Below are 23,652 nucleotides of genomic sequence, written 5' to 3'. Positions count from 1 at the left end.
GCTATAGATTTGCCATATGATCCAGCAATTCCATTTCTGGGTATATACCCAGTAGAACTGAAAACAAGGACACAAACTGATATATGCACACCAACGTTCATAGCAGCACTATTCACTATTGCCAAAAGTTGGAATTAACCCAAATGGCCATCAACAGATGAATGGATAAACAAAATGTGGTATATACATACAATGGAATACTACTCAGCTATAAGAACAAATACAGTACAAACACATGTGATAACATGGATAAACCTTTTTTTTTTTTAAAGATTTATTTATTTATTTAACCCCGGTTGTCTGTTCTCTGTGTCTATTTGCTGCATCCTGTTTCTTTGTCTGCTTCTGTTGTCATCAGCGGCACGGCAGTGTGGTCGGCGCCATTCCTGGGCAGGCTGCACTTTCTTTTGCACTGGGCAGCTCTCCTTACGGGGTGCACTCCTTGCGCGTTGGGCTCCCCTACACGGGGGACACCCCTGCGTGGCAGGGCACTCCTTGCGCGCATCAGCACTGCACATGGGCCAGCTCCACACAGGTTGAGGAGGCCCAGGTTTTGAACCGTGGACCTCCCATGTGGTAGACGGACGCCCTAACCACTGGGCCAAGTCCGTTTCCCCATGGATAAATCTTGAGAACCTTATGTTGAGTGAAGCAACTCAGGCATTGAAGGACAAATACTACATGACCTCTCTGATATGAAATAAGTAAACCAAGTCATCTCAGCTAGAGACTGGATGATAAACTTAAAGGAAGTTGGGGGGCAGAGGAAAGTTGCGAGCTGACACCTACACGAGTGAAATCTATGATAAGCTGGAGGTAAGTATTTGTACAGGGAAGGGATAAAATGCGGGCATAGGGATACCTTTGGGTGGGGCTTTGAGTGGGGCTAGGGATGGAAGGATGGGTCAGATGGCCCAAGAAATTGGGGGGCGGGGGGAACATTTGAACATAGGAGACTGTCAGGTATGTAGTTGAAATTATAATGTACAGAAAACTCTTTAGAAAATATAATATGGAAGGTACCTGTTTAAGATGCTTAAGGGGGGGTATCTGACACAGGGCAAGCTTCTAGGGAATGTGTGAGTGCTCATTTTGTCATAGTGGGTTATATCATTGGGTAGAGATCCATACAATGAGAGTGAAGGCATACCCACATCCTGGGGAGGACTGATGTTCTCAAACAGAGGGAACTGTATCTCTCCGGAGAATTGGTGGCTCCCAGTGGGTTATGGCAGTCAAGTATGTCAAGCCCTCAACATTTTTGCAAATATCTCTGAATATGGTCCTTCAAGTAATAATGTTTGATTGTCATGGTGGCCCTGAGGGGAGGGGGAAAGAGGTGTTGAATAAATGGAATCAGTGTAACTGTGGAGCAAAGGAAGTGTTCCACAAGATCAGGCAATGATGGATATAGGACATGTTAAATTACACCAAAAATGTTAAAAGTCTATAGGCTAAAATGTAAATCATAATGTAAAACATAAGATAGCTAAAAATTTAGAAAATTGTATAGTCTAAAATATAAACCATAATGTAAACCCAAATGGAACCATGTTTGAAAGCTATTGTTTCAATATCTATACACCAGCTGCAGCAAATATAATATGAACATGTAAAAGATCATTGCTGGGAAGGGACAAAGGGTTTGATGTTGGCTATGTAGGAGTACCATATATTGTATATGTGAATTACTGTGATCTAAAACTTTTGTGAAAATGAACGTAATAATTAGAAAAAAAAAGAAAGAAAAAAAAGGATGTAGACACTGAGGAAGAAATGGAAGAAAGTGCCTTGTCACTGTACATACAGGGCAACACCTATAGCAGTAATGAAAGGCAAAATGCAAAAACAAAGCTTTTTCATTTTTTAATTTTTTGATACCCCAATTTATTTTTTCCTTTATTTTTTTAAATTACAAAATTACTAACTTTTAAACCCATCACTACATTCCATTTTACTATTAACGGAAGCTGGCAATACATTAGGATTCCTTTTTAAAGAAGTTTTGGACTACAGAGAGGTTCAACTATGGCAGGGGAGGAACACTGATGTGAGGTTTTAATGATGGGGGGCACATGGTTGGGAGGGAGTTCTCCAGGACAGGTATACAGGATACATAAAAAGGTTTGAATAGTTTCATATTGGTTTCAGTTAAAAACAACAAAACTGAGAGAGCACTGAGTTCCTAGCCAGGGGAGCTCTATCACATTCCCCAATGGAAGAGCAACAATCCCCCAAGTACAATGGCAAAGACCAATAAAGATGGATGGTCCAACAATGAGCCCTTGATACTGAAGGCTATGATTATGGGCCTCTGTGCCTGAAATATGAATTAGGCCTAGAGCTGCAGAGTGCCTAAGAGTTACCTCCTGAGAGCCTCCATATTGCTCAAATGAGGCCACTCTCTAAGCCAAACTCAGCATGTAAATGCATTACCTTTCCCCCCGTGTGGGACATGACTCCTGGGGATGAGCCTCCCTGGCGCCAAGGGATTACTATCAAGCTCCAGCTGATGATGTAAACAGAAAAAGACCTTGAATAAAAGGGTCAACTCAGACCAGCAGAATATCTCAGCCTACATATAATACCAGGTGTTAAAAACCGCTTTATGACTTTGGATAAAAGGGGGAAATGGAAAGGACAAATGAGTTTATATGGGTATGAGTCTCCAAAAAAAGAGTCAGGAGGTCATCAGAGGGGTAATGCTTATGCATGCCTCAGCAGGGTCCCAGAGGCAGCCAAAGTAGATAGAAGCCCAGGTACTGGTTCTCCTTGAGGGCTACAGAGACCCACAGGTTCTATGGTCATGGCAGATGGCTCTGGAGTTCAGAGCCATGTCAGTTGGCCCTACTTTAGACATCGTGTTCCTGAGTGTGATGGAGTTGGACTCAAGATATGACCTTTCTACACATGCCTCTTCTGTTACTTTTACCAGACCTGTGGTTGGCGCTGGGGTTGGTGTATACTCAGAAGACCTGAATCTCTGGACTGTCCATGTGCCAGTTGGGTCCTGAGCCTCAGCAGACTTGCAACTCCTACTCTCTGGTTTATTGGACTTACCCTGGCCAGCTAATGGGGAGGTGAAGGTCAACCACCACACCAGGGAGCCAAGAGTGCCTACAACTGCAAGCAGGAGAACTGCATCCATCATCCATGTGTAATCTAAGCCCCCTCTTGATGTAGAGGGCAACTGGACATAGCCATCCCAGGGTCCACAGGATGGAGGAATAGAGTATGGATTGGAGAGGACTTACTGGTGTTCTGCTGTGGAACTCTTGTGATTAGTAATGGAAGAAATTGTAGCACTGATGTGGAGAAAATGGCCATGGTAGCTGCTGAGGGTAGGGAGAGGGAAAAAGAGATATGATATGGGGGCATTTTCAGAATTTGCAGTTGTCCTGGGTGGTGCTGCAGGGACAGATGCTGGACATTGTGTGTCCTACCATGGCCCACGGGGTGGATTGGGAGAGAGTATAGACTACAACGTAGACCACTGTCCGTGTGGTGCAGCAGTGCTCCAAAATGTATTCACCAGGTACACTGGGTATACCACAATGATGGAAGAGGTTGTTGATGTGGGAGGAGTGGGGTGAGGGGGGTGAGGAATATATGGGGACCTCGTATTTTTTTAATGCAACATTTAAAAGAGAAAAAAGTAAAAGAAAAGACAAAGAAAAGAAGGGGGTAGGGAGGGAAAGAATTACGTTGGGGAGAATGTGGAGAAACTTGAACTCTAGTGTGTTGTTTTGGGGTACATAAAATGATGCAACCAGCCACCATGGAAAGCAATATGATGGTTCCTCAACAACTTAAACGTAAAATTACCATTTGACCTGGCAATTACACTCGTAGATATAACCTAAAGAAAATGAAAACAGGATTTCAAATGGCTACTTGTAAACCAACGTTTACAGCAGCATTATTCACCACAGTCAAAAGGCAGAAACAACCTAAGGGTTTACAGAAGAGTGGCTAAATGAAATGTGCTACATACCTACCATAGAATATTATTTGGCCCTAAGAAAGAATGAAGTTGTGGGACATGCTGCAACATGAAGAACCTTGACAACATTATGCTCAGAGACATAAGCAAAGCACATAGGGACAAATACTGTATGATATCACTTAACAAGAGATGACTAGAAATAATAAATGTTCAGGGACAGAAAGTAAATTAGAGGTTACCAGGAGATGGGAGGGGGGGGTGTTTAAGAAAAAATACTTTTGAAAAAATCTGCATTGTGAAACTCCAAGAGAGAGACACAGTGTGTGAAGGGTCTTCCAATCTTTCTTACTCCGGGACTCTTTCTCAGCATAACTTCTAAGATTTCAAGAAACATTCCTTGGTACATGGTTTACTAATGTATGTAGTACTTGTCCTGGATAACTACAATTTATTTTTAAAAGATTGTGAATCTTTCAGATAGTTCAAGAAAGAAAAATCTGGGATTCTTAATGGGACCAAGTTGAATGTATAGATGACTTGGGGTAGAATTTACATCTTGACGATCTTGAATCTTCTGATCTATGACAATCTTGAATTTTCTGATCTATGAACATGGTATTCCTTTCTGTTCACTTAGGTCTTCTTTAATCTTTCTCTCAGAAAGGTTTTGCAGTTTCCAGTATACATATTTATTACATCTTTTGTCACATTTTCTATTAAATGTTTCACATTTTTATGCTATTATAAGTAGTACTGATTTAATTTCTGTCAACAATTTTTCATTCCTAATATGCACAGAATCAATTAATTTTGTATATTGATCTCATATCCTGTAACCTTGCAAACCTTTCTTATTAGTACTATATAGATTCCATCAGATTTTCTAAAAAGATGATGTCTGCAAATGAAAACTGTTTTACTTCTTCCTTTCCAGTCTTGATGGCATTTCTTTTTCTTGCCTCACTGCAATGGAAAGAACCTCCAATGTCTGTGTTATGGTGAGAAGGAACATTGTCCCAGGTGCCAGTCTCTCCCGGCGTTGCTCCCTTTGCTCAAACAACAGCTACCCATGTTCAGGCCTCATAAACCACTATGCAGTTTCATACCTCCAGCCCTCTACACATTGCAGCTCAGCCTTCCCCAGCAAATACCTATGCAAGACTCAGATCCAATGTCCCATCTTCTGCAGAGCCTTCTCTGTCCACCTCTTCCAACTCAGACCTTCAGGCCCACCATCAGAGTAATTGTAAAGCTTGACAGCACTTATTTTCTCAGTCTGCCATCTACTTGAATAAGAGCTCCCTAAGAAGAGGCCCTAATTCATCTCTGTATGCTTCATACCCAGCACACACATTGGCCACTTCACAGAAGCCTGCTGAGGGAGTAAAGTCATTCAAATGCCCCAATTCAGAGGTCCTCAGCCTGAAAGGTGGCTGGAGATATAACCAGTAAACTCAGACACAGGGAGGGAAGGGGAGGCCAGAATAGAGAAAGGGAAGGGAAATGAGAGGAGGGAGGTAGTTTGAGACTGTATGTAATGCAGAAAATCATTCTTGAAACTGAGTTCATTTCTGTAACTTGTTATAGGTGTATAGGTGTAAACTTGTTATAGGTGGGACCATCTAATCACATCAGGCCAGTAAGGCATGGCCCAGGGTGAATCTTAATCCTCTTTATACTTTATAAATGGAGTGGAGTACTTTATAAATGGGATGAACATAGAAGGAGAGGAGTCGCAAAGACATACAAGAGCTCAGAGAAAAACCTCCAGAAGCTGAGAAAATCCCAGAAGCTAAAAGCTGAAATCACTGGAACCTAGAAACAGAAAGTCACAGGAGCAGAGAAAGTGGGAGGAGCTTCAGGGATGGAGCATCACCTAATGCCTTGATCTGGACCCTTAGCCTCAGAACTGTTACCATATAAGTTAATCAACCCCCACTGTAAAAGCCAATCCATTTCCAGTATATTGCTTTGGCCGCCTTTAACAAACTAAAACAGGAGGGGAGGGCGGGGGTAGGGAGGGCAGGACAGGGCAAAGGAGGAAAGGGGAAGGGAGGACAGTGCAGGAAAGGGGAGGGCAGGGAAGGAGAAGGCAGTGGAGGGAAGGGCAGGGCAGGAAAGGGAAAGGCAGGGCAGGGGATGACAGTGGAGGGAAGGGAAGGGGAGGGCAGGAGAGGGGAGGGCAGGGGAGGAGAGAGCAGTGGAGGGCAGGGCAGGGCTTCTGGCAGGGCTGCTCTGCTCACTGGCTGGCCACGTGGAAGGCTGATGACACCGACTGGGTGTCAGCCTTTGCACTAGAACGTGGGCTCCAGAGAGGCAGGGAGACAGGCAAGACTCCACAAGGCACGTGAGGCAACCTGGAGGCTGCCACTGGTCTTGCTCACTTCTTACTCCCGCACCAGGGCCCAAAACGGTTTGAAACTATTTGCGGAGTAAGTGACTCCCTAGAGCACATGGGCTGTATGGGGCTGGAGGTGAGTCCTGCATAGGCAGGGGAGCCTTACAAAGACCGGGGAAGGGGGGGCGACACTTAAGCAGGCCACATCCTTAATTCCTTAAGGTATACAAGGGGCAGGTGTGGGCCCCGAAGACCAAGTGCTGCCCCCCACCCTGCCCGTGAGCAGGCTCCCCTTACCTTCACTGCACTCGGCCCAGGCCCCCAGCAGGAACGCGGGACGCCCCGTGCACAGGGACATCAGGTCGCTCAGAGCCGAGACTAATTCCCTTGTCCTTGGTGCACCCAGTGCCCAGCACCTTGTGCAAACTGGACACCCGCTAAGTGGTCACTGGCAGTGACATGCCCAAATACATGGAGGCCAAAAGGGGAGGGAGTGTGGGTGGAACAGGCAGACAGACTGGTTCCAAGAGGCGGGAGGGCAGGGCCAAAAGGCAGGCAGGAAGGAGGAGGCTTACAAGAGTCAGCAGTGGGCTCTCTCCCACCCACTGGAACAGGCAGGCTGTACTCCCCAGGCACTTCAGCAGTCCTAAAAGGACGGCGAGGAGTCTGCGACGTGCCTGCGGAGCACTGCGCCCACGTGGCCCCGGCACGCCTGGCTGGCGGTGCCTGTCGATCTACAGGGCACGCTCACGCCCCGTGCAAAGAGGCTCCCAACTGGACATGGTGATAACACCCGTTCCTATTCCACTTGGCCTTTTCGCATATAAAGGCAAAAACCCACTTTACTGCAATGGAATCGGGAGCTGCGCGTAGCCGCTCACTGGCGAGCGAGTCAGAGCGGCCGATTCCCCACCCCAGAGCATCTGTGCCCGGTGCAGGGCTCAATGCGCTGGAGGTGCTTGGCTGACCTCTGCGGGAGGAACGGGTGGATGGCCGGGCAGGGGGCCCGCACCATGTCCTCTCCCCCTGCCCAGCCCTCAGTGAAGCTTCCCAGGAAAGATTCTGCTGACACTGCTTCATGCCCAGCATCATCCAGCACTGGGGGCGGAGCAGCCAGAGAGACCGCCGAGCGCTGCGACCACCTCTGCTCCCTCCCACCACGCCTCACTTAGAGAATAAGATGTGGTCACTCAAGTGCAAAGAGAAGCAAGAAGGACAACAGGGGCAGGCTGGGCAGGCTGGCGGCAGATGGCGCACCCGTGGCCACCCTGGCAGAGCGGCGGAGCTGAACCCACGCAGCCTCTTGAAAGCCAAGAGTGACCCCATCTGCAGGTCACACCCCAGCAGCCCCGCATGGCCCTAAGAGCACAGGTGGGCCGCGCACAGGGTACGGGCCAAGGTCTCTGAGCAGTCAGACCCCCATACCCCCAACCCGGCTCGCCATGGCCTCCCATGAGCTCCTGTCCCACCCCAGCCTCTCCCACCCTCTGGAAAAGCAGAGGTTGCTCTCCCAGGGCACAGAGCCCTGGGTATCTGGCCTGCGGGACCCCAGACACAGCAGAGGGTGGATTGAGCTGCAAAGAGGCAACAGGCACTGTGCGGTCTGAGCACCAGCTCCCACGGTGGACAGGACAGGGTGTCTGAGGGGAGAGGGGAGAGGCACAGGAGAGCTCTGGCACACCCCCAGAACCCACAGTCCAAGTAGGGTAACCGCGAGGGGCATCACCAAGCTGCCTCTGCAGGGGGACAAAGTTGAGAGCCCGTCCTCCAGTGCGGGGCTCAGTGCCTTTTATCCAGTGCGGGGCAAAGTGCCTTTTACCCCTTCTGGGTGGGAAGGTGCTCCGTGGGCATGACCTGTCCTCATCCCAGAAGCCCTGGCACGGACACGGCCCCCGTCCTCGGGGTGTGCTATGGTGAGGAAGGTAAAATTGCTCATCTTCTCACAGCAGCTTGCAACCGTGATGCAAACGACGCTGGGGAAACATTTAGAACCAGGCTTGATGGCCTATATTCAAAGCCAAGGCAACGTTTTCATCCTAAGGTCAAGGAGAAGAGCTTTATTTGGAAGCCTCTACAGACAATTTAATTAACTGGTCTCGGCTTGGCAGTAAGCCCAGGGCGTCAGTCCGTGTCCTCTTCAGGGCTGAAGGTCCCTCTCCTCAGCTCTGGGCCTCACGCGTGTGTTCCGTTACGTGCGACAGGCCCGTCATCCTTCCTCGCCATCAGCGCCCCAAACTGCAGCGGCTGGAGGGCAGACGCTCCTCAGCTGTCCCAGCACCAGCCTCCAGGAGGCCCTGGGCAGGAAATCCCGGGAGGGTTAGGCCCAGCGCAAGAAAGCGGGCGGCGCCTGGAGAGCCCAGGGGAGGAGGCGGGCACCCCGCGACGCTGTCGGCAGGGAGGGCCGTGCAGACGGGCACCCAGGCCCTCCTGCGCAACCAGGGAGGCCTAACGGCTCTGTGGGAAGCACAGGCCTGAGAGAGAACTCCGGCAACAGCCCTCAACGTCCCGTCTCCTAATAAGGGGCAGGACGGCCTCGACAGGCGCACGCCAACTGCATGCCTCAGCGCGAGGGCTTCAGGGAAGAGCCGAATCCTGTCCTGCAGGGCGGTGAGGAGCAAGGAAAACCTGCTGGACCTGGGAGGAAAGCCAGCAGGGCCAGGGAGGGGTGCAGCAAGGCCTAGAAAGAAACAGCCAAGGGGAAGGGGGAGACGAGGAGGACCCAAAAGGGCACAAGGCGACAGGCCGGGCTGTGATGGTGTCAAGTACTTTTATGAATCCCAGAGAGATGAACTTCTTGCCCTACTCCATTCCTGGGGGCGTGGCACCCTTCGGTGGCATCAGAGTCCCTTCAGATCCCGTGTCTAGGCTGCTTTGACTGGACTATGTCACTGCGGCTGAGCCAGCAAGGCCCCCCGCCCTCTGGCTGGGCCTTGTCTCAAGGGAAGCACAGAGAGGGGAGGCTGCCGTATTGGTCCTGCCGTGAGAGAGAAGACGGGGGGAGGCAGAGGAGCCCCAGGGCTGAGAGAGGCCCCAGGTCTGGAGCCAGCAGAGCTCAGGGGCTAGGGAAGAGGCCCCGAGGGGCTGGGCCCACAGAGCAGCTCACGGGCGGGGACGGGCCCTGCCATGCGCCCCATAGCTCCCCGCTGAGCTCGGGCACAAAGCGAGCAGCCAAGACGAGGGGAGGCCAAGAAAGCCAGGCCCGCGCCCGGTGCTCACAGCCAGTGAGCTGCGGCGCCCAGAGGGCGAGGCAGGGACCTGGGCGGACAGCGTCCCCACCTGGGCTCACCATGCAGCGAGAAAGCCTCTCTACTGGCGCCTCCATGCGGACACCCCACGGCCTCAGAACTGTGAGCTCTTACCTCAAATGAAATCCCCATTCTAAAAGCTAGCCCACTTCTGGTGCTCTGAATCAGCAAGCCTTTGCCAAAGTAAGCACCACCCTTACACGCCACTCTTGGGTTGGGGGAGGCCAGAAGTAGGGCACGGCGGAATTTCAGGGTCCCAAAACAGTGTGGGGCTGAAAGCCAGTGCTCTGGGATTGGAGTCCTCCGGCCAAGCTGGCGGGAGCCCCACAGCACACCCAGCAGAGGGCTGGCCTTTGGCCTTAATGGCTGTGGGGGCCCGGCTTTAGCCCCAGGTCCACTGTCTCGCTCAGTCTTCCAATTGGGCCCTAGCAGCCAATATTTCACAACAGAAGTGAGTATTTCAACTCACTTTGGCATCTCTTTTCATTTACCATGACAACCCGGGGATGGGTGGGAAAACATTTGAAGATGGTCACTCCAGATCAAGACTGTTTCCAGTGCTTTCCAAGAGAAAGCACTGCCTCTACCACCAGTGTAATAGTCCAACTACTGGAAAAGCCACTTAAATGCAAGGAGAAGACAGGAGAAAGAATACAAAAGGTCCAACTCAATCAACTGGTCAAGGAGTTCCGCCACGTTTCCTCTGAGGCAATCCGGCAGAACATTCTCAGGTGCTCACCGAGGGAGGTGGCTGGGTGACACTGTCGCTTATGCAGTCAGAAACCCTTCCCACATATGCTGCACCTAGATTAGATTTCTGTCACCTTTACAGATGATGTTGCAGTAGCATAGGCTCCACTGGAACAAACTGTGAAGCTTTTCCATATGCCCAGAAGATCTAGTCATGGATTAAGGGCGGGCAGTGGGGCAGGGGCTGGGGAGTCTCAGGGCCAAGCAAAATCTACAGTGGAAACCCAAACAGAAAAAGCTCGAGACTCAGAAAACACAGAGCTGCTTTCCGCCCTTCAGAGCAGCCCGCTACGCTGGACGGAAGGCGCGCTGTGCCCGGGGTGCTCTGGGACCCTTCTCCACTGCTCCATCAACACTAAGGCACTCTCCACCAAGTGGGCGGGTGCTGGTTCAGGCACCAGCTCCCAGCAGAGGAGGGGGGACCACAGCTGGCGTTCTCCTCTCCTCCCATTTCGCAGGCTCTCGGTGGGGTGGGCACCATAGGGCAGGTGCTGGTCAGGAATTCCAGGAGGAAATGGGGGTGGGGGGAGGGGGTAGATGGGGGAGGGGAGAAAGTGGGTGGGGAAGGGGCGGGCTTCCCGAATGGCCCGAGGGGAGCGGAGGCCTTCCTGGCTCGGGACCCACCCAGGACAGGCAGGGCTGAGAGCAGGTGGAGGTCATCCAGCCTAACGCGTCCTTTAACGTGCAGGGAAACTGAGGCCACAGCAGGGATAGGACTCCTGAAATGAGATGAAGAGCAATGCAGTACTACAGGTGAACGCGAGCCAGTCGCCAGCCCTGTCGTCATTGTCGCCCTCTGCAGCAGCAGCCGAGCTCAGAGGAGTGATGGAGGCTGAACAAGAAGCCACGTGTCTATTTCTAACACGCGGTTTTTTGGATTGCACCAAACTTCCTTTATTTCTTTAATTTTTTTTTTCTGGTATTACATCCCTCCTTCCCCGAATTCCAAGAAAATCTCCACTTAGCTTTCCACCTGAGGGCCCAGCACAGCAGCCTGAGTTGGAATATTCATGGCACCCTTTAACCCAGGGTGCGCCCTCCAGGGGGCCGCAGGACCCAGGCTGGGTCAGGGGCCGGGCCTGCCATCCAAAGGCTCCCAAGCCCCCTCAGGGCAGCAGAGCTGACTGCCACCAGCCACAAGCAAGCCGTGGACGCCCAGTAGACAGCAGGAGTGCGGGCGGCACAAGGCGGCTGTCACCAGCACACAGAGGGCTGTCAAGGGCCCAGTCATCACGTGTTTTATCTGACCGCAGTTACCTGCGTGCTCTGCCAACCACCATGCCCCTAAGCTGGAATGAAATACGGCTGCCAGCTCCAGGGCATGGACCAGCCACCCCAGGGCCTCATGAGGATGCCAGCTGCAGGGCAGAGGGGGCCGGAGATTCCTCGACATCGTGTCCTGCACATGCCCAGGTCCTGAGCTGCACCACTGATTTACGCGCTGCTCTCCAACTGCTTACCTTGTAGCTGTAATAAAAACAGTTTCACTTGGGTGGTAATAAAGCTGAATCTAGTTTACCAGCTGTAACTGAATTCTACCCTGAAAGAAGTCAATTTTAACCTTACAATGTAGTCAAGACTACTCTCAGAGAAATCTCATTAAAATGACATTTAACCTGAATTAAAAAACAGAGGAAAGGGAAAACGTTCAAAGAAATAAAGCAGATTAACACATATAAGTGGACTGATTCTCCAGGAAGGGATTTCAGCAGTGGTTCCTCCAAAAATGGAAGATATTATGGGTTATTGTTATTACTATTAATAAGTACACCCGGCCTCCATCTGTCTGGTTCGGTCCTAATTGGGGGCACTGGACAACGGCCGAGCCTACGCCCTCCCGACACTCAGCAGCGGCCCCGCCGTCCACCCAGCCCCTTGGCCCGAGGGATGGCAGCAGCCATTCTGGACACGCAGGCTGAACAGGGCTGGAAGCAGTCCGGTGCCCGTTCTAGGGGCTTCCGACGCACGGGGACGCACACGCCCAGACCACCGACGAGCAGGCTAGACCAGGCAGCCGCCTCCCCGCCGAGCGCCTGCCCCCACGCTGGGGTCCGTGGTAGCTATGGATGAGCCAGATGTGCTCAAGAACCATTTCCAATGAGTCTGAGACAAAGTCTATCAGCTTCCTTCCAACACTCAGTCCACACTCCCCCATAGCCATCTCCCACGTCTAGCCCCAACTGGCACTCACCAGGCACTCAGCGACCCAACTGCAGACTCGGTTTCCCCAGGCCCAGGCCCCCAGGCAGCCTGCTCCCCTCGAGGCTGGGGGCTCCAAGCAGCAGAGGGGGTGGAGCCTGGCCCTCCCCAGCTCCCTGCCAGCCCCGTGGGGCCAGCACTTGCTCTGCTTCCTACTCTCACACGGAAGCACCCCTGTGCAGACACACGCCCACAGAGCCCCCTGCCCAGCTCGCCTGCTTCCTCCGGCTGTTGCTGAGCAGGTGAGGTGACCACAGGCCTCGGGGCAGTGGCAGCTCAACTGGACAATGAGTTTGCTTCGCAGACCCAGCTTCCCACAGGCTGCTGGGACCTGGACCCAAGGGTGGTGTTAGAAAGTCAGTCCTGGCCCAGGTCACAAGCAGGGTACCCAAGCCAGCTTTACAGGGGCACCCCATTCTTGGGGAGCTTCCCAGCTGCTCCCTACCAGACCTGCTTCCAATCCCCACTGCTGGAGCCTCAATGGGAAGGGCAAGTAACGGCCCCGCACCGCCACACCCTGGATGCCCAGGCTGATGGAATTGGTTTCTGAACAGTTGTTCCCAGGTAGAAGGCATCCTCTTGTAGAACCCACTGGCAAAACCCGCATGTGCTGTTCTCCTGGTGCCTTTTTCACACAAACTTCAAAGATTCCACACTGAAAGGAACAAATGAAGAGTCTTCTTTTCCTTCCATCATGTCATCATGTTGATTTGGAAATTTTGAAACATAGTTAGTTCTTCCATTTCACCTGCCTAAGTGTAGCAGTTTGATATTATTTATGGATTCCAAAGAGATGTAGATGATGTTTGTAAACTGGCCTGTTCCTCTGGGCGTGATACCCTTTGACTGTATTATATTCAGCTGAGAAGTCTGACTAAATTATGTTAAAATTAGGGATTTGATTCAACCACATCACTAGAGCGCGACTCAGCGCTGAGTCCCAGCCCCCTTGGGCTGATAAAGCAGAATCCCAGGGAAGCAGACACACAGAGAAGACAGAGGATCCTGCGGCCCGGAAGGGAGCCGCCTGAGGGTCTACAGCTGATCTTGTGGAGAGACCAGAGCGGCTGAGCAGCCCTGAGAGACCAGCCCTATGCCAGCCTGCATCTGAGACGGGAAGAAGCTGGGACCACAGAGCCTTAAGAGGAAGGAGGAAGGCTGAGCCCTCGCAGACCTCACCCGCCATTTTGCTTGAACATGTGGTAAATGACTTTGGGTGAGAAAGTTCCTCTTACGGTACCTTGAGTTGGACTTTCAGGGCCTTGTGACTTGTATAGATACCATTTATAAAAATGCACAGACTTCTGGTACTTTGCATCAGCACCCCTTTGGCTGACTTACACTAAGACACAATCATGCTTCTTGCTAATGGACAAGGATGACAACGATGACGATGATTTCTTCCGTGAACTACATCTTAATTTAAAACATACATACTCACAAAAAAGACTCCACAGTGATTTCGCTTTGGGGTAGGAAACTGCTCCCACAGGCTTATACACATGCTCGCCCCACCCCCGCTGGGACCCTCCCCAGCCACCACCCTAAGTAGCGCAATCCTGTCCCACCGTAAACCTGCACTCCACCTGGCAGATGGTGCCACACACACGTTCGAGACCTCCAACAGAGCTGGGGCCCCGCGGGCTGGCTGAGTACAGCACGGTCACCTTACACCATTAGCGACATCAAGGAAGAAAACTGCGGGAGTGCAGCAGGCGCGTGGTCTCTGGCCTCGGCTGTGGGCAGTGGCCTCTTCCCCGACTGCCCACAGCTCGCTAAAGGAGGGGCCTCCCGAGCCTCGGCTCCATGCAGGTACAGTGCTACCAAGAGGGTGGCCCACAGGACTTCCCAGGTGAGCAGGGCGCTGTGTTCTGCTCTGGTGTGCCGGTTACCTCCCAGCTGAAACCCCCAAAGGCCCAGGACCTGCCTGACACTTTATGCCAGTCCCCACTTCCTTTCACCTGCAAGTGCCACCTGACAGCACACTTGGGTTGCTGCAGGCCAAGAAGAGAATGTCTAACCACGTAGTGGCTAGAGGGTGAGAAGGGCCCCAGAAGAAGGCAACGAGGAAGCCTGGGCAGAGGCCCGAGGCCACACAAGGCTGCAGGCCAAGCAGAGAGCGGAGGGACTACAGTGCGCGGCCGCGGAATGAAAAGCTGGGGGGACGGGGGAGGGCTTGGGCGCCGGGTGCCTCTGGAGGGCCAGCTTGGTCGCCAGAAGCTGGGCCAGGTGGAAGGGGCAGAAGAAGGAAAAGCAAATTGATTAACGGACTGGAAGGCACAAACAAAGCAGCTCCTCTTCAAACAGCTCGCATCGGCCTGGCATGGACGGGCAGGCCGGCACGGTGGGCTCGCAGGCCTGGGCACGTGGTGCCACAGCCCAAAGGGCAGTCACTGAGGACCAAGCAAAGCCAACGGGGCTGTCTGCAGATGGTCGTTCTGCACGACCGGGAGCGTGTTCAGCACTGCCGTCACAGCTTCCTCAGCCAGACTCCAGAGGAAAGAGCACGAAAGGGCAGGCCAGAGAGCCAGACCAAGCTCACAACGCAGAAGGGCCCTGCCACAAGCGCCACCCCGTACAAAGGCGACCGAGAGCTCACTCCCAGCCCTGGGCTGCGCCCAAGAAGCCTTCTGCAGGAGATGGGCTGGCAGCCGGAACGTGTGAGAAGTCTGCACACTGCACAGGCCCAGGGAAAACAGCTGACTCGGACTTAGCAACTGGACCCCCAAATAAACCATTTCCGTGATAACCATAATCATTTTATAATAATCATTAATCAAACATACATGTGCACAGGAAGCGGACGTGGCTCTACTGATAGAGCATCTGCCTACCACATGGGAGGTCCAGGATTCAATGCCCTGGGCCTCCTGGCCCGTGTGGAGCTGGCCCAGGTGCAGAGCTGCTGCGCACAGGAGTGCCTGCCACGCAGGGGCGCCCCCGCATAGGGGTGCCCTATGCACAAGGAGTGCGCACCGCAAGGAGAGCCGCCCCGCATGAAAAAAGCACAGCCTGCCCAGGAGTGGCGCTGCACAAAGGGAGAGCTGACACAGCAAGATGACGCAACAAAAAAAAAGAGATGCAGTTTCCCGGTGCCACCTACGGTGCAAGCGGACACAGAAGAACACATAACAAGCGGACACAGAGAACAGACAATGGAGGTGGGGAAAAATAAATAAATCTTTAAAAAAAAAAAGAAGCACACATGTGCATGTGTGTGTATATATAATGTGTATGCAAAACATGCGGCAAGACAACCATCTGCCCCCATTTGCCTCAATTCTCCCGGCTTTTGCCCTGGAAGTCCTGCATGGTAGGAAACCCTTCTGTCCTGGGCAAATCCTGACTGCGGACTGAGGGCTCATTAGGGGTCACTTCTGTCATATGATTTAGTTTTACAAAAGAATTCAGACGCAGCTGTGTTCCCATGACTGCCCTGAAATAAGCCGTGGCATTTAGAAGCAGCATTTTCATCAGCACCAGTCATCTCCAAGAAGGAAAGGTACCGGGCACGCACTGCAGGGTTTGCATCTGATTCTGCCTATCTGAACGCACCCTTGGTGGGGCTGCCAGATAAACTACGAGAGGCCCAGGTAAATCTCAATTTCAATGTGTCACCAATATTGCATGTGGCATACTCATCTGAAAAAGTATTTGTTGCTTGACTGAAATTCAAATTTAACTGGCCATTCTGCAATTTTATCTGCTGAATCTGACAACCCTAACCCTTAGGTGGGATAAAGTAGGAAGACAATATCCCCAATTTTTTACTAAAGGAAAGAGAAAGCACAGTTTTGATAAAAACTGAAAAGTTCATTTCTTTTTATTGGCCCCTAAGGAGCCCTGGCAACAGCTTAGCTGCCGTTGCTGGAACATTCATGGGAGTTACCATGCATGGGCTGTATGATCAGGGTTCTCCAGGGAAATAGAATCAACAGGAGATATCTTCAATAGTATGCGATTTTAGCAGAGTTTCTCATGTGACCTGGGGATGCACAAGTCCAGGTTCCACAAGAAGGCTGCAACCAGGGGCTCAGATGAAAGTCCCATGAAGGTTCTTGACGAGTTCTGGGAGATGTTGGCTGTCTAAAGACGAGCTGGGAAATTCTCTCTCAATGCTGGAATCACTTCCCCTTTTAAGGCATTCAACTGATTGGGCTAAACATCACTCATTGCTGATGGCAATCTCTCTGACTGATGTAATTATAACCAGCTATCTATGATTTACCACTGCAGTAAAGTCAATGGTGACTAAAGTCCATAAATGGCCTTGCATTACAGTTAGCCCAGTGCTTGCTTGACCAAATGACTGGGCACAATGACCTGGCCGAGGTGACACAATAGCCTAACCATCACATGGGCTGTCTCAGCCCATTTGGTTGACTGGTGACCTGGCTTCACTGGCCCCGCCCGGCCCCCCAGGTGCCCCCACTCTAAACTCCCCCCCAATAACCAGTTGACAGAGCCTGGCAGAACCGGGGCCAGCAGAGGGCAGCCCAGGCACCCCAGGGCCTATAGGCGCTGGCTGCCTTCTGCCCACCCCCTCCGTGCCCCTCTCCTGAGCCGCCCTCCCGCCAACAACCAGCCACTGGCTCCCCTTTCCTGGCCAGTTTCATGCCCACAGGACTTTTCTGTAATCTGTGAAAAAAGCCTTGTCTGTCTGACTATAAATCCTTAAAAAAGCCAAGATCTTCAAATAGCCTTTTTAATAGGGAAGGAGCTCTCCACCTTTTTTATTTCAAGTAAAAGATGTGACAAATAACTCATCACACAAACATCATAGTATGGCGTCACAACAGGGTACAAGGCAGGTGGACCCCAGTCTTAGGAGCAGCCCAGGGCTGAGCCCCCACTTCATCACTGCATCAGCAGCGACCGGGACTCAGGGGACCCCATGGGCTGACATCAGGCATGATGGATGAGGCAGAGGGAGATGAACTGATGAACGGGGCACACACTGAGTGCATTATAAACATCTGAGCTTACTTTAAAATATATGTACACACTCCAGAATGGACCAAAAATATCCTTACGTGCTTTATATGTTTAAAGTTTTGCGGTCATTTGGAGCATCAACATACATTTATTATTGCAGGAGTAAATTACTAAATGATTGGTGTTAACTGTTAATTTTATGTACAAAAATCATTTATAAGCAGGAAACAGATTGAGAGTTAATGCAAATATTGAAAACATATTAGTTCGATAACCATAAAATGAACATCCTATCTTCTTTGAGCCAAGAAATGTTTATAAAACCTTAAACAGCTCAAGGGGGAGTAATATAGACCAGATTTTATCATGATTCCACTATTTGTGGACTTGTCTAACACACGCCCTAACATAAAACATAAAACAAAATAAGCCTTAAGGTATCTGTTATTTCATTTTTTGAGTCTCATTTTGGAACTCTTACAATGTCTCCTCTACCTCGGTCTGAACTCTGGGTCCATTCCTGGGCTCCGGGCCTCCCGCACGGCCCGCCGCGGTGGGGCTTGCGCAGCGCCTCCTGTGCACAGAAGCTGCTCCTCCCAGCCACTGCGCGGGGCCGCAGCCCTCTCCTCCCCACCTGAGCAGAAACGCCGGGTGCAGGCCGCGGGGCGCGTGAAGCGCCCGTGTGCGGTCCCAACCCTGTCCCCTGCCGGGAACCTGGACAGGAGGAAGCCTGAAGGCGGCCACCCGGCAGGCTGGCCCTGGGGAGAGGCCAGATCAGGAGAGGGCCCAGCTGACCGCAGTGGGCAGCAGGGGGAAGCGAAGGCTCGCCCTCAATCTCCGGGACAGCGAGGCCATCTGTCCGGGAAGTATAGCCAAGCCTGTCCTCATGGAGACAGTGGCTGGTGGCTTCAGGCCAATGAGGATTTCCACACACAGCTAGTAAGGGGACTCAACGCACTTCTAGCGTAAGGTTTGGAAGCTGTGTGCACCTACTGTACCTCAAGATTCAAGTCTCACCTGCCACAAAGAGGCACAGGACACCGCGTGTGCCAGGGCCAAGCAAGAACTGATGCTGGCGGGGGGGGGAGACGGAGCTACTGCTGACAGGAAAGTCAAGAGGCAGGAGAGGCAGCGCCCTCCATGGCGGGAGCTGTGTGGCTGGCACTGCCGGGTGAGGAAGTTAATCGGAAGGAGGCGTGCGGCATTTGCTGCCAAACCCTCCCCAGGCTCCGCCTCCTCCTGGCCGCCCAGCCCACCCCCGTGCACACACACGCACCGGTCCCCTCCGGGTTCTGAGACCCCTGGGAACAAGGGGTCCAGGCTCCACAAGAACATTCCAGAGGCCAGGGCAGCAGTGTCTCACAGGCCCACCATCGCGCGAGCAGAAGCAGATGCATCATCTCAAGAGGCCAAAGTGTTCTCAGGCCACGCTCAGTACAGTTGGTGGGTCCTGGATGTCCACCTGACACACAAATGCCTTCCTCATGTACCCACAGTCCCCCACAGCTGGCGGTGGCGTTCCAGAATCGGCCAGCACTGCAGGGATTTCCCTGGGGGGCTGCTTCTACACACAGTTCACCACCACAAACAGGGTGGCATCTTGCACGGGGAAATCCAAGAGCAGCCGGACGGCAAACCACACCCTAACAGCAAGGGTTAAACAGGACACTTCTCCCCAGGAGAGGAGGAAACTGCATGTGCCGGCAGAGTTGAGAAGGCTCTAGGCTGCTTTTCAGGGAGGGACAGCTCCCTAAACCCTGCCCCGAGCCCACCCTCTCCTCCCGACTGCCACTGCCTTTGCTGAACGGCCTCCCGTCATCTCACAGTATTCCACCAGCCCTGGGGCTCGGCCTGCCAGCGAGGCAGGGTCCTTGGATCAGGCAGACCATCTGCGGGGATGGCTGCTGGGGGAGCAAGGAAGAGGCCAAGAGGAGAAAGAAGCGTGCCTCCTTCCAGCCCCATCGGCACGAGTGCACTGCTCACCTGAGAGGTCCGAGGGACCCCACAGAAAACCACAGCCGCGGGGTGCCCAGAGAGCACCAGAAGCCAAGGGGACAGCGTGTGGACTGCCACCGCAGCGCCACGGCCTCCTGGGAAAGGGCGGCCTGCCATGGACTGGAGAGGGCCCTGACGGAACGAGGTCGGTGCCATGCACACACGCCCTCCAGGCAACGGCGTCGAGGAGCACAGCTGCTCTCACCAGAACTAGTGTCCTTCGTGACCCAAGGTCAGCATGCAGGACACCACTACACTAAGGACGATGGCTGGGTGTGAGCTGCTCCCGGAAAACGACCACCGAGATGGAGAAACGCAACCGCACTGTTCAGTGCAGCTCAGATATTCTGCCGCAAGCAGCCCACAGCCTGAGCGCTCGCCGGTTTGGGAGTTTCGAGATATGCTCTATCTGTGGTCTGGAGGCCATGGACAGGCGCTGTTCTAGAACTTGTACTGAAGTGGAACTCGCAGTGTCTATATATAACTTCAAACTTACCTGACAGGACGAACAGTTTTTCAAAGTGATGGTGCCAATGAAGATTCCCACCGGCCGCCACACTTGAAAGTTCCGTTGCACGTTATCTTCTGCAACACTTAACATGGTTTGCCTTTTCATTCTTTTAGACAGCCTGGTGGATCACTATGGTTTCACACTGTATTTCCCTGATTACTCACGAGACACAGCATCCCGTCACAGATTGGGCCCCAATCTGAATTTCATGTTTTGTATTTGGCAGCTCAAGTTCCTTTGCCCTCCTACGTACCGAGTTGTTTGTCAACCTCCAATCAATTCCAGGCATTCTTTACTTTTATGAATGAATACTTTGTAGGTTACACACTTTGCAAAAGAGGTTTCCCACTTTGTGGATGGCATTTTTCACTTTTTTTGATGTCTTTTCATGAACTGATTCTTGCTCTAAATGTGGTCAAGTTTATCAATTTTTTTTAACAAGGACCTAAGTGCTTTTAGGTCTTCTTTAAGAAATCTGTGTTTATGTTGGCTGAAAATATTTTCTTATGTTATCCTCATTTGAAGTTTTGCCTTTCATATTTAGTTCTACAAAAAAATAAAACTGGGAAGCGGGCTTGGCCCAATGGATAGGGCATCCGTCTACCACATGGGAGATCCAAACCCCGGGCCCCCTTGACCCGTGTGCAGCTGGCCCATGCGCAGTGTTGATGCGCGCAAGGAGTGCCGTGCCACGCAGGGGTGCCCCCGCGTAGGGGAGCCCCACGCGCAAGGAGTGCACCCCGTAAGGAGAGCCACCCAGCGCAAAAGAAAAGTGCAGCCTGCCCAGGAATGGTGCCGCACACACGGAGAGCAGACACAACAAGATGACGCAACAAAAAGAAACACAGATTCCCAGTGCTGCTGATAAGGATAGGAGCAGTCACAGAAGAACACATAGCAAATGGACACAGAGAACAGAAAACTGGGGGGAGAGGGGGAAAGGGAGATAAATAAATCAATAATTTTTTAAAATCTAAAAAAATAAAGTGTATGAGAAGTTCTCAGATTCTTCATCTTGAATAACCTAGGATTTGACGCACCCATTCCATCAGGCGATCAAAACCACAACTCTCTTTGGGATTATTTCTTCTGAATTAGCAAATGCCCCTAGACTAGGCTGACTTCTCAGGGTTCTAGACATCTCTTAGATTCTGATCCAGGAAGTCTCTGCTTTCTTCTTAGGTCTTCAATACTTTCAATAAATTCCTTTTCTTTTTTGTTTCTGGCTTTTTTTAAAAATCTAGCTTTTTTAGTTGTCTTCAGTGGCCAACTTGGTTGGAATTATCTAGACAGCACTACTGGAAGGAGAAGTTCCTCTTACTCTCACACATTTCCTTGATTCCAATAAGTGGCTCAATCTCTCATTCAGTGGGAGATTCTACAATTTCTGCAAAGATTGCAGAGGATTCCTGAGATTCCTCATTAGCCAGTCTGCCTCTCTCTCAAGATGGATTGCTGTTCCCCACTCAGCAGAGTCTCTAAGGTCACTGCCCATCCTCCTTCCACCTTGGCCTCCACCATGGATACAACCCTCTTTCCTCCTCCGTGGCACCCTCATGTCTGTGCTACATTTTTATTAAATATTTGGAGGTAACAGAGAGGTGTTACAGTACTGCTCAAAATATGTAACTACTTAAAAGTCCTTTTTAAAAATATACAACGCAGTGAAACCTAATGTAAACTATGGACTACAGTTAAGAGTGTAATTAAAACAATATTGTTTCATCAAATGCAACAAAATACTATACTAATATAAAATGCTAATGATAGGGAAAATTGTGTGGGGAGTGGCATATGGGAATGCTGTATTTTCTGCACGATTTTTCTGTACACCTACAACTTCTCAAATAACAAAAATATTGCTTTATAGAAATTCATTAGGATTAGCCATTCCTCAATATCAAAAAACATGTTAGTGTCTGGGTTCACCTGCCCACCTTCCCTCTAACCACACTCCTAGAATTCTGCCTCCCCAGACATTTTTCTTTTTAACTTCACCATCCTTTTCTGACTTCTAAGCTCATATCCTTGCTACACTACCTCTGGGCCTCTAAAATTCCTTTAAATTTATCCTACAGAACAATTTAGCTCTTTTCTAAGCCATTCCCATCTAAGCCATGCCCACAAAGCCTCACCTTCCTTAATCAAAAAGTCTGAAGGCGTATTCTTCCACAATGTACCAAAATTTTCTGAAATAAAAGCTGTCCTTCCTCTAACAGGCAGAAATGTGGTGGTGGTAGTTTTTCAAATTTATTTGCTGTTGTTTTTAAAGCAGTTTTTCTTCCTAGCATTTCCTGCCTTTAATAAAATCTTCACAGCCTCTGCAAAAGTTCCAAGCCCACGAATTCTTTTCCAAGACTTGAGTGATGGAAGGAGGAGAGGAGAGGGAGAACTCCCTTCACCTGGGGCCCAGGGGCGCTCCTCTCGAGGACGTGAGGGATCGTGGCTCTCCCGGGCAAAGAGAGCCCAAACCACGCAGATCCTGGGCGCTTCCTGCTGGGAACGCCGAGCGGTTTTTATTTTGCAGTCATCCCAGAAATTCCTCATTTCCTTAGAAGGTTTCATCAGAAGGGCAGTAACAAACAGATAAAATTACTGTGCCAGAGAATCTTCTGTTGTGAAGAACAGAATCTATGAACAAGAAATTGCAGGAGGAAAATGCCCTACTCAGAAGCCACGCTGAAAATGAAAATGCGATTTACTGAAAAGGGGAGATTTGGTTGGGGCGACTCCGGTTGCTGTTGCTGTTCTTTTAAACAGCCATCCAGCAAAGCTGCACTGTGCTTCTTGCTCAACCACAGCACCAGAGAAAATCAATTCAAGTAGCTCCCAAACTGCAGCACTGGAACAAATGAGCACTAACCACAACTTCCTAACGTTCAGGAAAATATGAAATATGCCTTCAAAGGGACACAAGAGGAGAAGAGTGGGCTGAGACAGTGTGATTCCATCTACTTCAGATCATATTTCAAAGAACTCAATGAGGCTGGGGAGCACTTGCGAAACTGCTGGCAGGGAAAAAACCAACACTATCAAAAACATCTCACTGAGAAGTCAGTAATAAATGTACATAAATGCACTTACATAAGCAAAAAAACCAGTATTTTGGATAGGTTGAAAAGCAGCTAAATACGATACTGAATCAAATAAAGTATTATTGGAAGAACTGGGTAAAACTGTATAATATGGAGATTAGGTAATAACCATTAGACACAGAGTTGAAAACCAGATTCAATCAAGGAACAAAATGGAGTTTATAACTCGTATGACTCCATTTCATAATGCCATTCAGTAGTTTCCCAAACCCAGTGCTTTCCTGGGAAGACTGCGTCGACCATTTTCTCCTGCTGAAGGCACAGTGGTCTGCAGACTCTCAGGAGGCAGAGCAGTGCACTGCGCAGCCCACCGAGGTTTTAAACCAAGTACAGTTTCTCTGCCCAGTCAGTGAAAGCATCTGCCAAGCTCACACGCAACTCTTCATTAAAGAGCACTTCTCTTCTCTGTCTCTCATCGCGGACCGGCTGGATCGCGGACCTGCTCGGCATCATGCTGTTAAGTCGCTGCTCATTAATTTCACAAACTACCAGGAGAAAATGCTTGGAATGGGCAAGCATTATCTCTCAACTTTCATTTAATTAAACTCTGTTATTGCAATATGACAGCCTAGCACATCATTGGGGGGATTACTTTAAGGACGAAGGTAAAAAGTATTTCAAAGTCCCCTATTTAAACA

General features: G+C 50.9%; 1 protein-coding gene across 2 annotated transcripts in view; it reads right to left on the bottom strand.

The window, feature by feature from the left end:
- Positions 1–23,652, bottom strand: part of TBC1D22A (TBC1 domain family member 22A) — a 361,556-nt gene that overhangs the window by 131,295 nt on the left and 206,609 nt on the right. The gene's annotated exons all lie outside the window — the stretch shown is intronic.

This window comes from Dasypus novemcinctus, chromosome 12 (genome assembly GCF_030445035.2).
Source record: "Dasypus novemcinctus isolate mDasNov1 chromosome 12, mDasNov1.1.hap2, whole genome shotgun sequence".
NCBI classification, from domain to species: Eukaryota; Metazoa; Chordata; class Mammalia; order Cingulata; family Dasypodidae; genus Dasypus; species Dasypus novemcinctus.
This window is presented reverse-complemented; position numbering and strand designations above follow the sequence as displayed.